The following is an 11927-nucleotide window of genomic DNA, read 5'->3' on the forward strand; positions in this document are numbered from 1 at the left end:
CCTGACGCAAGTCAGGAAGTGAACTCTGACCCGGAAAAGAATAAATACAATGCAATTATTCTTAAAAACGCGAACGCAACCGCTGCAGAAAGCGATTTTGTTAGCATTTAGAGCTCTTCCTATACCTTCCATTATACAAAAAAAGCCCCAAAAATGGTACAGGCACCGCTTTGCTGAGCGCACAGCGGATGAAACGCGCTGATATGAACTTTCTCATAGAGATTCATTGCACAAACGATTTGTGGGCGATTTTAAAAATCGCCTGCGCTTGAAAAAAGGCGGAAAACGTCCCTAGTGTGAATGGGCCCTTAAAGACTTTGCACATTCCTGCCATGCACTCAGAGACTTTGTGCATTCCTGCCATGCACTCATAGAGCTTGATTCACTAAACCGTGATAACTGATGTCACAGTTGCGCTAGGGTTTTGTGCATGTTATAACGCGCGTAACATTTTTCATGCGCAAACGTTAATTTTCGCACAAAAACACGTCCATTTTCGCGTGAAAATTCATGATTGCGCGCAAAAAAGTTACATGCATTTCCTGCCATATACTCAGAGACTTTATGTTAAGGATTGTTCACACCAGTTTTCACTATTTTTTCAGTGCCAGTGATTTTCAAAATCACCCTAAAAGCGATTGTGCAGGGATTCCTTATGGAACTGTTCATATTAGCGCATTTTGTCTGCTTTCCGCTGATGAAAGCGTTGCTTGCACCATTTTTGGGGTGATTTTGCTATAATGGAAGGTATAGGAAAAGCACAAAATGCTCACAAAATCGCTTTATACAGCGATTGCTTTCATGCTTGTTGTTCCCTGGGTATTTAAATGTGAAGTATTTAGATAAGGGGCTCTTTTAATCTGGCCAAAAACTAGCTAAAAAGCACAAATTGCCCCCCAAAAAAGTGCTTACAAAACGCCTGCCCAAAAACGTGCAGGTGAGCGTCGGGAAGCGCTAAAAAGAATTGTGCAAAAAATCTGAAAAACGCTGGCGTCAGCAATTTCTAATTCCGATTTGAACAAAGCCTAAGTCCTGCCATGCACTCAGAGACTTTGTGCATTCCTGCCATGCATTCATTAACTTTGTGCCTTCTTGCCACACACCCAGAAATAATTTTAAAAATAGGTTCTCGCGCCTAGAGATAATTATCTTTTAGTGGACGTAATTACTAGAAGCAGCTGCAGCCCTAGAAGAGATGGTATCCCCAACCACCTGATTTCAAAGACTATGTAGTAATAACTAAGGTGCGCTAATGGTACTCTTTCAGACCAAAGTGGAATAAAAAATAGTATTTAATTAATAAAACAAACAGATACAGTTTATGCAATAAATATATAAATCATAATAATGCCCAGGATCCTGTTTCATACAGCATTCACACACACAGTCACACTGCAATAGATTAGCGGGTGAAACACCGTTTCACCCCCAATAATGCTCAATTGTGAACTGCTAATCAACTGTCACCTCAGCCCCAGGAGACAAAAACTGACGTGTTAAGCTTATTGAAAACTATACATATCACCAGATGGTGACCATTGGAATCCGTGTAAAACAAGATGGATTGTCAGATGGAGTAAAGGGCTCAAGTTCTTCTTGTAGTAAGGGATTCAGATCGCTTTAAATAAGCTGATATCAGTATGTGCTTCTAATACAGTTCAAACACCATGTGGATCTTACCACCTCCGTATAGATGATGTTGAAAGTTCCTCTGAACGCCCACTACGATCAGTGTGAGATGTACTTGATAAGGTGTAGGATTGTCCACCTCAGTATAGATATAGTTCAGCGTGGGTAGTTTACACAGGACCGCTCAATCCAGATAGCTCCGGCCGGCAGCGTACCCGGAGAGTCTATGCGCAATAGATTGGTAAAGATGCACTGGGTCAGCGGACCCGGTCCTGGAGCGCACGTTTCCGCGTTCCACGTGGGATGCAGGAAGTCCGGCCCCCAGTTTCTGATTGGTGGTGACGTCACTCCCCTTCAACCAATTGCTTATGCGTTTTAGATGCTATACGGCGTCCTTCGTCAGAGCTGGAATATTGGGAGCGATCTGACTCTTTTATCCCCTGCGCCTGTCAGTCAGAGCTATTCTGTAAATTTCCATTGCCTTAGATGGTCAGCTATACGTCTTCCAGTAGCACAGAAGCCCCTTACACGCGCTCAAGTATTGACCTCAATACTACTCTACACGCCAAGCCTCGCTCTGAATATTCTTTCCTCTTCCATCAGTGCTGGGCTTCCTAGTCCTACTGCAACTTTCAACATCATCTATACGGAGGTGGTAAGATCCACATGGTGTTTGAACTGTATTAGAAGCACATACTGATATCAGCTTATTTAAAGTGATCTGAATCACTTACTACAAGAAGAACTTGAGCCCTTCACTCGATCTGACAATCCATCTTGTTTTACACGGATTCCAATGGTCACCATCTGGTGATATGTATAGTTTTCAATAAGCTTAAAGAGAAACTCCGACCAATAATTTAACTTTATCCCAATCAGTAGCTGATACCCCCTTTTACATGAGAAATATAATGATTTTCACAAACAGACCATCAGGGGGCGCTGTATGACTGATTTTGTGCTGAAACCCCTCCCACAAGAGGCTCTGGTACCGTACGGTACTCTGGGCAAACTGCCACAATGTAACAATGTTCACAGACAGGAATGGCTGTTTAGAGCTGTCTGCAAGGCCAGAACAGCTAGAAACAGCTACATAACCTGCCCACAGTAAAAATGTCACCATGTAATACATGTCAGAATGTGAATCTGGGAGAGGAAAGATTTTACAATGAGCAAACACTGCCTAAATCATTTATACATAATTATGGTAAAAATGAAGCACTTTGTTTATTACATTATTTTCACTGGAGTTCCTCTTTAACACGTCAGTTTGTCTCCTGGGGCTGAGGTGACAGTTGATTAGCAATTCACAATTGAGCATTATTGGGGGTGAAACGGTGTTTCACCCGCTAATCTATTGCAGTGTGACTGTGTGTGTGAATGCTGTATGAAACAGGATCCTGGGCATTATTGTGATTTATATATTTATTGCATAAACTGTATCTGTTTGTTTTATTAATTAAATACTATTTTTTATTCCACTTTGGTCTGAAAGAGTACCATTAGCGCACCTTAGTTATTACTACACACCCAGAAATGTTGTCCACTCTTGTTCAGCTTGAGCAAGTTTCAAGTGTTTCTAGTCAGCTTTTCTTGCCATTAACTACCTATAGAATACTGTTGCCTTAAGGTCACCCTGAATATTCTGGGATTTCGCTTATTGTTTCTTTTTTTTTTTTGAGCAGAGCCATGTTTGTTAGCAGCATTTATCAGCAAGCTACCAGAGTTACCAAACTCTTTCCAGATGTTTTTGATCTTGATCTGCCTGAAAGTTCTTTTGCTTAGTGGTATCCTAGTGGCCCAGAAAATGTGCTGCTATAGTTACCGCAGTCTTGGTAGTCTTCTGGAATTGATGCAAGCCTGTAGGTTTTTGGCTGGGGACACACTAGGCAGAAATGCTAGCGTTGCGGAAAACGCAGCGTTTATGCATGTAATGTTAGCCAATGGGTCACATCAAAAAACGCATACGTATGCGTTTTGACATTTGCGTTTTTAAAAACGCTGGTTTTGTTGCATATTTTTTCAAAACGCACATAAAACGCACATAATAAAAGTCAATGGTGACATGGTTTTGTATGTTTTTTTTTCATGACAAGACAAATAACATTTATATCACACTTTTCTCCTGGCGGACTCAAAGTGCCAGAGCAGCAGCCACTAGGGCACGCTCTATAGGTAAACTATGTTTACCGATGTATTTCCACTCCCTGTTGACTTCTTAGTTATTTGCATAAAACGCATACAAAATGCATATGTGTTTTGCATGCATTAAAAAACGCAAAAAAAGCATGTGCGGGAACAAAAAATGCAAAACGCGAATGCATGGAAAATGCAATACAAACGCACGAAGGCAAATGCATAAAAACGCAATGTTTACCGCGCTGCTAAGTGCGCACTCAGCTTGGAGGGACTTGCCATGCTCAAAGTTACTGGAAAGGACCCTAATGGGGTTCACCGTATCTTTAACCACTTGCCGACCACCTTAAGCCGATGGGCGGCGGCAAGGGCTGGGCCCAAACGACCGCAATACGCCCATCGGCAGTGGCGGCGGCGGGCGTGGTTATGCGGCGATCGCGTCATTTGTGACGTGATCAGCCGCCGGCGACAGCCTCCGCCCCCCTCGCGCTGTAACCCGCCGGCCAGGAAGCGCCGGTGGGTTACTAGCACCCGGATCGCCGCATGTAATAGGTATAATAGGCTTTGTAATGTATACAAATCCTATTATACAGGGCTGCCTCCTGCCCTGGTGGTCCCAGTGTCCGAGGGACCACCAGGGCAGGCTGCAGCCACCCTAGTCTGCACCCAAACACACTGATCTCCCCCCCCTGCCCCCTGATCACCCACAGCACCCCTCAGGCCCCCCCCTTGCCCACCCCCAGACCACTGTTTACACCCAATCACCCCCCTAATCACCCATCAATCACTCCCGGTCACTATCTGTCAACGCTATTTTTTTTAACGCTAAACTGCCCCCTGCTCCCTCCCGATCACCCCCCACCCCTCAGATTCTCCCCAGACCCCCCCCCCCCTGTGTACTGTATGCCTCTATCCCCCCCTGTAATAACCCACTGATCACCTGTCAATCACCCATCAATCACCCCCTGTCACTGCCACCCATCAATCAGCCCCTAACCTGCCCCTTGCGGGCAATCTGATCACCCACCCACACCATCAGATTGCCCGCAGATCCGACGTCAGATCACCTCCCAAGTGCATTGCTTACATCTATTCTCTCCTCTAAACACCTACTAATTACCCATCAATCACCCATCAATCACACCCTATCACCACCTGTCACTGTTACCCATCAGATTAGCCCCTAATCTGCCCCTTGCGGGCACCCAATCACCCGTCCACACGCTCAGATTGCCCTCAGACCCCCCTTATCAATTCGCAAGTGCATTATTTACATCTGTTCTTCCCTGTAATAACCCACTGATCACCTGTCAATCACCTATCAATAACCCATCAATCACCCCTGTCACTGCCACCCATCAATCACCCCCTGTCACTGCCACCCATCAATCAGCCCCTAGCCTGCCCCTTGCGGGCAATCTGATCACCCATTCACACCATCAGATCACCTGCAGACCCGACGTCAGATCACCTCCCAAGTGCATTGTTTACATCTGTTCTCTCCTCTAAACACCCACTAATTACCCATCAATCACCCCCTGTCACTGCTACCCATCAGATTAGACCCCTATCTGCCCCTAGGGCACCCAATCACCCACCCACACCCTCAGAACGACCTCAGACCCCCCCAGACCTCCCCCCCCCTGTGTACTGTATACATCTATTCTCCCCTGTAATCACCCGTCATTCACCCGTCATTCACCCGTCATTCACCCGTCATTCACCCGTCATTCACCCGTCATTCACCCGTCATTCACCCGTCAATCACCCGTCAATCACCCGTCAATCACCACCTGTCACTGCCACTTATCAGATCAGACCCTAACCTGCCTCTTACTGGCATCTGATCACCCTCCCACACCATCAGATTGCCCCAGACCTACCCTCAGATCACCTCCAAAGTGCATTGTTTACATCTGTTCTGCCATCTAATCACCCACTGATCACCCATCAATCACCCATCAATCAGTCCCTGTCACTGCTACCCATCAGATTAGACCCCTATCTGCCCCTAGGGCACCCAATCACCCGCCCACACCCTCAGAACGCCCTCAGACCCCAGCCCTGATCACCTCGCCAGTGCATTGCTTGCATCTATTTCCCCCCTCTAATCAGACCTTGAGACGCCCATCAATCACCTCCTAGCACACCTACCCATCAGATCAGGCCCTAATTTCCTGATCACTCGGCCAAACCCTCAGATCCCCCTCAGACCCTCTTCCGATCACCTCCCCAGTGCATTGATTGCATCCATTTTCCCCTCTAACCACCCCCTGAGACACCCATCAATCACCTCCTGTCACCCCCCTAGCACTCCTATCCATCAGATCAGGCCCAATACAACCTGTCATCTAAGAGGCCACCCTGCTTATGACCGGTTCCACAAAATTTGCCCCATAATAGACCACCTATCATCAAAATTTGCAGATGCTTATACCCCTGAACAGTCATTTTGAGACATTTTGTTTCCAGACTGCTCACGGTTTTGGGCCTGTAAAAATGCCAGGGCAGTATAGGAACCCCACAAATGACCCCATTTTACACAGAAGACATCCAAAGGTATTCCGTTAGGAGTATGGTGAGTTCATAGAAGATTTTATTTTTGTCACAAGTTAGAGGAAAATGACACTTTGTGAAAAAAAACAATTAAAATCAATTTCCGCTAACTTGTGACAAAAATAAAAAATCTTCTATGAACTCACCATACTCCTAACGGAATACCTTGGGGTGTCTTCTTTCTAAAATGGGGTCATTTGTGGGGTTCCTATACTGCCCTGGCATTTTAGGGGCCCTAAACCGTGAGGAGTAGTCTTGAAACCAAATGTCGCAAAATGACCTGTGAAATCCTAATGGTAATCATTGGACTTTGGGCCCCTTAGCGCAGTTAGGCTGCAAAAAAGTGCCACACATGTGGTATCGCCATACTCAGGAGAAGTAGTATAATGTGATTTCTGGTGTATTTTTACACATACCCATGCTGAGTGGGAGAAATATCTCTGTAAATAGACAATTGTGTGTAAAAAAAATCAAAACATTGTCATTTACAGAGATATTTATCCCACCCAGCATGGGTATGTGTAAAAATACACCCCAAAACACATTATACTACTTCTCCTGAGTACGGCAATACCACATGTGTGGCACTTTTTTGCAGCCTAACTGCGCTAAGGGGCCCAAAGTCCAATGAGCATCTTTAGGCTTTACAGAGGTGCTTACAATTAGGCACCCCCCAAAATGCCAGGACAGTGAACATACCCCACAAATGACCCCATTTTGGAAAGTAGACACTTCAAGGTATTCAGAGAGGAGCATAGTGAGTCCATGGCAGATTTCATTTTTCTTTGTCGCAAGTTAGAAGAAATGGAAACTGTTTTTTTTTTGTTTGTTTGTTTTTGTCACAAAGTGTCATTTTCCGCTAACTTGTGACAAAAAATAAAATCTTCTATGAACTCACCATGCCTCTCAGTGAATACTTTGGGATGTCTTCTTTCCAAAATGGGGTCATTTGGGGGGTATTTATACAATCCTGGAATTTTAGCACCTCATGAAACATGACAGGTGGTCAGAAAAGTCAGAGATGCTTCAAAATGGGAAAATTCACTTTTGGCATCATAGTTTGTAAACGCTATAACTTTTACCCAATCCAATAAATATACACTGAATGGGTTTTTTTTTAATCAAAGACATGTAGCAGAATAACTTTCGCACTCAAATGTATAGGAAATTTTACTTTATTTGAAAAATGTCAGCACAGAAAGTTAAAAAGTCATTTTTTTTTTACAAAATTCATGTCTTTTTTGATGAATATAATAAAAACTAAAACTTGCAGCAGCAATCAAATAGCACCAAAAGAAAGCTGTATTAGTGACAAGAAAAGGAGGTAAAATTCATTTAGGTGGTAGGTTGTATGACCGAGCAATAAACCATGAAAGCTGCAGTGGTCTGAATGGAGAAAAAGGCTCTGGTCCTTAAGGGGCGAAAAGACTGTGGTCCTCAAGTGGTTAAAGAGCCTGCACTGGTACCTGTTTGCAAATACAGTTAGGGTCAGGGTCTTCATTTTGTGGGTTTTCGGTACAGGGCTCAAATATGCAGTCATCAATTCTGGTATCCTGGGGCTCTGGTCGGCAGCTGAGACAGTTGACTATCGGAATGGCTCAGGGGACCCTGGAGGTGGAATTTCTTGTTTTATTCAGAGTGATCCTGGTGTTGGTTTGCTCCCCTCGGGGCTCTGCCTTGTGTGGCAGATAACATTTTGGAGCGTCCTGAGGCCGCTCCTTAAATGGAGGGGTAATGTTACGAACACTGTTGCACCCTGCTTCACCTGCTGGTGTTATTACAAATCTGCCATTTTTTACAATGTTACCTGCAGTTTCTAGTCTCACCACAAGATGGAGTATCTCAGCTTGAACATGTTTCTGAACGAATTGCCGGAATCCTCAAGACATAGACTCTGTCGTCTTTATGACGGCAGAGTCATGTGAGCCGATCACGTGCCGCTTTCATTAGCTCCTGACCGTGTCTATCAATGTAAGCCATTGGGAGCGGCTTACATTGATAGACATGGCCAGGAGCCAATGAAATCGGATCCTGACCGGCTCACATGGCTCTGTTGTCATAGAGACAGGCAGAGCCTGTGAGCTGCAGGGAGAAACGTCGGGTTTGAGCGGCGAGATCGACGGGGATCGACGGAAATGGCAAATGCGCGCTGCGGACGGTGATTGAAATTCATGTCCTGCCAGCCAGGAGCCCACCAAAACAGGGTGTAGATTTCAATCACCGCGGTCCAAAAGTAGTTAAGACGGCCATATTGGCCTGGGCCCCAAGATGTTACGTGGTATATCCGCCCTCTACTCTAGGCCATCGGCACGTGTTAGGACTAACGGGGTCCTCTCCAACCCCTTTCAAATATCTAATGGCACCCGGCAAGGATGCCCCCTTTCCCCGCTCATTTTTGCATTGTCACTGGAACCACTCCTGTGCCATATTAGAGAAAACCCAGATATAAACGGGATAACAATTTCCCCAAAAGTACAAAAAGTGGCCGCATACGCGGACGACTTGCTCTTTTACATCACGAACCCCTTGATTACCTTACCTAACTTATTGTCTGAATTTAAAAATTATGGAGACCTAAGTCTCTTCAAAGTCAACTATGATAAATGTGAAGCTCTAAATATATCCCTTCCGCAGGGATTACAATCACACTTGGCGACTCAATTTCCCTTTAGATGGTCCTCCACCCATATCAATTATCTAGGTACGAAAATTACCCCAGACATAAAAGATGTTTTTCAAATGAATTTCCCACCCATACTTGAGACCCTAAAGGCAGACCTGACTAGATGGAACTGTCCACACTTTTCCTGGATGGGCAGAATTGCGATTTTAAAAATGAACATTATGCCCAGGCTTTTATATCTATTCCAGACCCTGCCAGTACAAGTCCCTAACTCCTTTCTGAAATCTGCTCAAACGACTTTTGGTAAATTCATTTGGAAGGGGAAACCCCCTAGGCTCAAGAGACTCATCCTACATAGACCTAAACAAATGGGTGGGCTAGCGGCACCTGACATTAAAAAATACTACTATGCAGCAGTGCTTACCAGAATAGTAGACTGGCACAGACATCATACTACTAAACAATGGGTCGATATTGAGCATCACATTTCAAAGTACCCCCCTACTAAGCTGCCCTGGTCCTCTCCCACCCCACAACGTAACTGGACGGACTCACACTTAATATATAATACCCTCAGAGTGCTCTCTGCCACCAGGCACAAGGAGGACATCTCACCATGGCCTCCCCCCAGAATACCTCTATTTGACAACCCTGCATTTGAGTTGGGCTGTCATGCTAACCACTTTAGCAATTGGAAACTGGCTGGTATTATCTTTGCTGATAATCTTTGGAGTCAGGGGAATTGGCTAACAATTGAGGAATTGAGAAATAGATCCGGAGTGTACACCCTAGACTGGCTGGGTCTGGCGCAGCTCCGTTCTCTGTGTAGAGCGCTGGGGATCTCGCCGGGTCTCTCTAGATCAAAATCTGCCTTCGAACTACTATGTGGATCAGTAGGCCCATCTCGGAAGACTCTATCAACAGTGTATTCCTTACTGATTGGCCAACCACTTGGCTCACTTTCATATTTCAACAAATGGGAAAGAGACCTTCGGTGTACGTTCTCAGACGCTCAGAGAGCCAGGATGTGCATACTCACCCAGAAATCCTCGATAACGGTTAAGCTACAGGAAATCAATTTTAAGATCCTGTCACAATGGTACCTTACTCCACAGAAACTACATATTATCTTTCCAAATAGAGACCCTCAATGCTGGAGGGGCTGCTCCTCAGTAGGTTCCCTATTACATCTGCTATGGGAATGTCCCCTGCTTGTCCCCTTCTGGAGGAAAATAGAACACCTAATTAGGGAAACGACAGACAGAGAGGTCCTCTTTACACCACAATTCTTCCTCCTCCACTGCAATAACTGGAGTTTAAGGGCTTGCAAAAATTCTATAGTAAAACATATCTTAAATGCAGCTAAGCTACTCATAGTACGTAAATGGGGAACTCCTATCATACCTACCTTAAAGGAACTAGATAAGGAGCTATGCCACACCAGTGGGATGGAAAACACAATAATGACCCTCCAAAACCGAACTGAACAATATGCCAAGACGTGGAGATTTTGGAACTATTATAGAGAATCTGAGGAGTTCAAACTTCTCTTGATGTAGTCTTTAGCGTTTCAGGTGGCGACCGCCCTTCTCTTTAGCCCTCTAGCGTTGATTAATTGACAACTGCATATACCTTAAAATTGAAACAGTGTCGGATGCTCCACAACTAGACCCTACGAGTTCAATCCTTTCGTTATCTTTCTTCTCTTCATTATCTCTTCCTGTCTTCTTCCTTTCAGAGCTATGGTATAGCTCTGTTCCTTTTCTCTTCCTTCTATAAATTCATTCTGGTGTGCTGCCATATTGGTAGATACTTGAGGTGTTATCTAAAGCTATACACTGAATATATCTCACTTGGGGGAGCTGTCTTATAATATATGGAATTCAGCATTGCTATATGCCAACGTGATATAAGAAGACATTCAATGGATACCGCCCCTAACAGACTCTATTTTGACACTCATTCCTGATACTTCAGCACCCTGTTGGACTTGACAGGCCCTAACAGTGAGATTTCATCCCACAAGGTTGTATATACCCCCCTTAGTCTATGTGTACAATATCTTGTATGACTATATGATGACACTATTATCTGATTGTATATATGTATTCATATGACGGCACGATGTTCTCTTCTTCTTTGTTGTGTATAAAAACCTTTGTACAAATAAAAGTATTTGAAAAAAAAAAAAGTAGTTAAGACAACCACACCCTTTGCAACATTGCCAGATCTTCAGTTAGCTTGGCTTCTGTTGCTGGTTCACTTCCCGATACTCTGCTCTGTACTCATTTATCCTGATCTGCTTGTGTATCACCTTGGTTTGCTTCCTGACATTGCTCCTGTTACCTGATCCTTTACTGCGATTGTATGAGTAATTATTGTGATGTTGTTTTATTTTGTATATAGTTGGCTAGTCTGTGGCCTATTTGCTGTGTGTTTGTGGGAGAGATTACTGTTTGTTTTCACTTAAATGTATATAGCACATTTGATTAAACGCACAGTTTCACTGTACATTTTTGTCCAGAATTTTGTATATGCTGCTATAAGGGATCACCAGATACCTTGTCTGTGTGAGCCATAACAGATGCTTCTATATTGCCTTTGGGTGTATTTACATGTGTTCATTCGAACACATATATTGTAAATACACCCAGCGACATTATAAATATACATGGGCAAAGGAACTTTTTACTCCTAGGTTTGCACAAAGGACAAAAGGGGATGATGATATTTGGGTGAAAGTACATTAAGTAAATTTTAGTAAACTAGTCATTTAAAAGAACCTAATATATATATATATATATATATATATATATATATATATATTACATATATATAATTTTTTTTTCTTGCTCATCTAAGAAAAAAGTTACACCTGACACTGAAAGGCTGAGCCATGTAGGAAAATACACATGCAATGAGCTGGTCACCAACAATAAATACGGAAATATGGTGGGAAAATGCAGCATCAATTTAATAGGTC

At 43.9% G+C, this 11927-nt stretch overlaps 1 protein-coding gene across 1 annotated transcript in view; it reads right to left on the reverse strand.

The window, feature by feature from the left end:
- The window catches only part of COL5A2 (collagen type V alpha 2 chain), a 1703177-nt gene that overhangs the window by 748631 nt on the left and 942619 nt on the right, over positions 1-11927 (reverse strand). The gene's annotated exons all lie outside the window — the stretch shown is intronic.

Source organism: Hyperolius riggenbachi, chromosome 7, assembly GCF_040937935.1.
Source record: "Hyperolius riggenbachi isolate aHypRig1 chromosome 7, aHypRig1.pri, whole genome shotgun sequence".
In the NCBI taxonomy this organism is placed as follows: Eukaryota; Metazoa; Chordata; class Amphibia; order Anura; family Hyperoliidae; genus Hyperolius; species Hyperolius riggenbachi.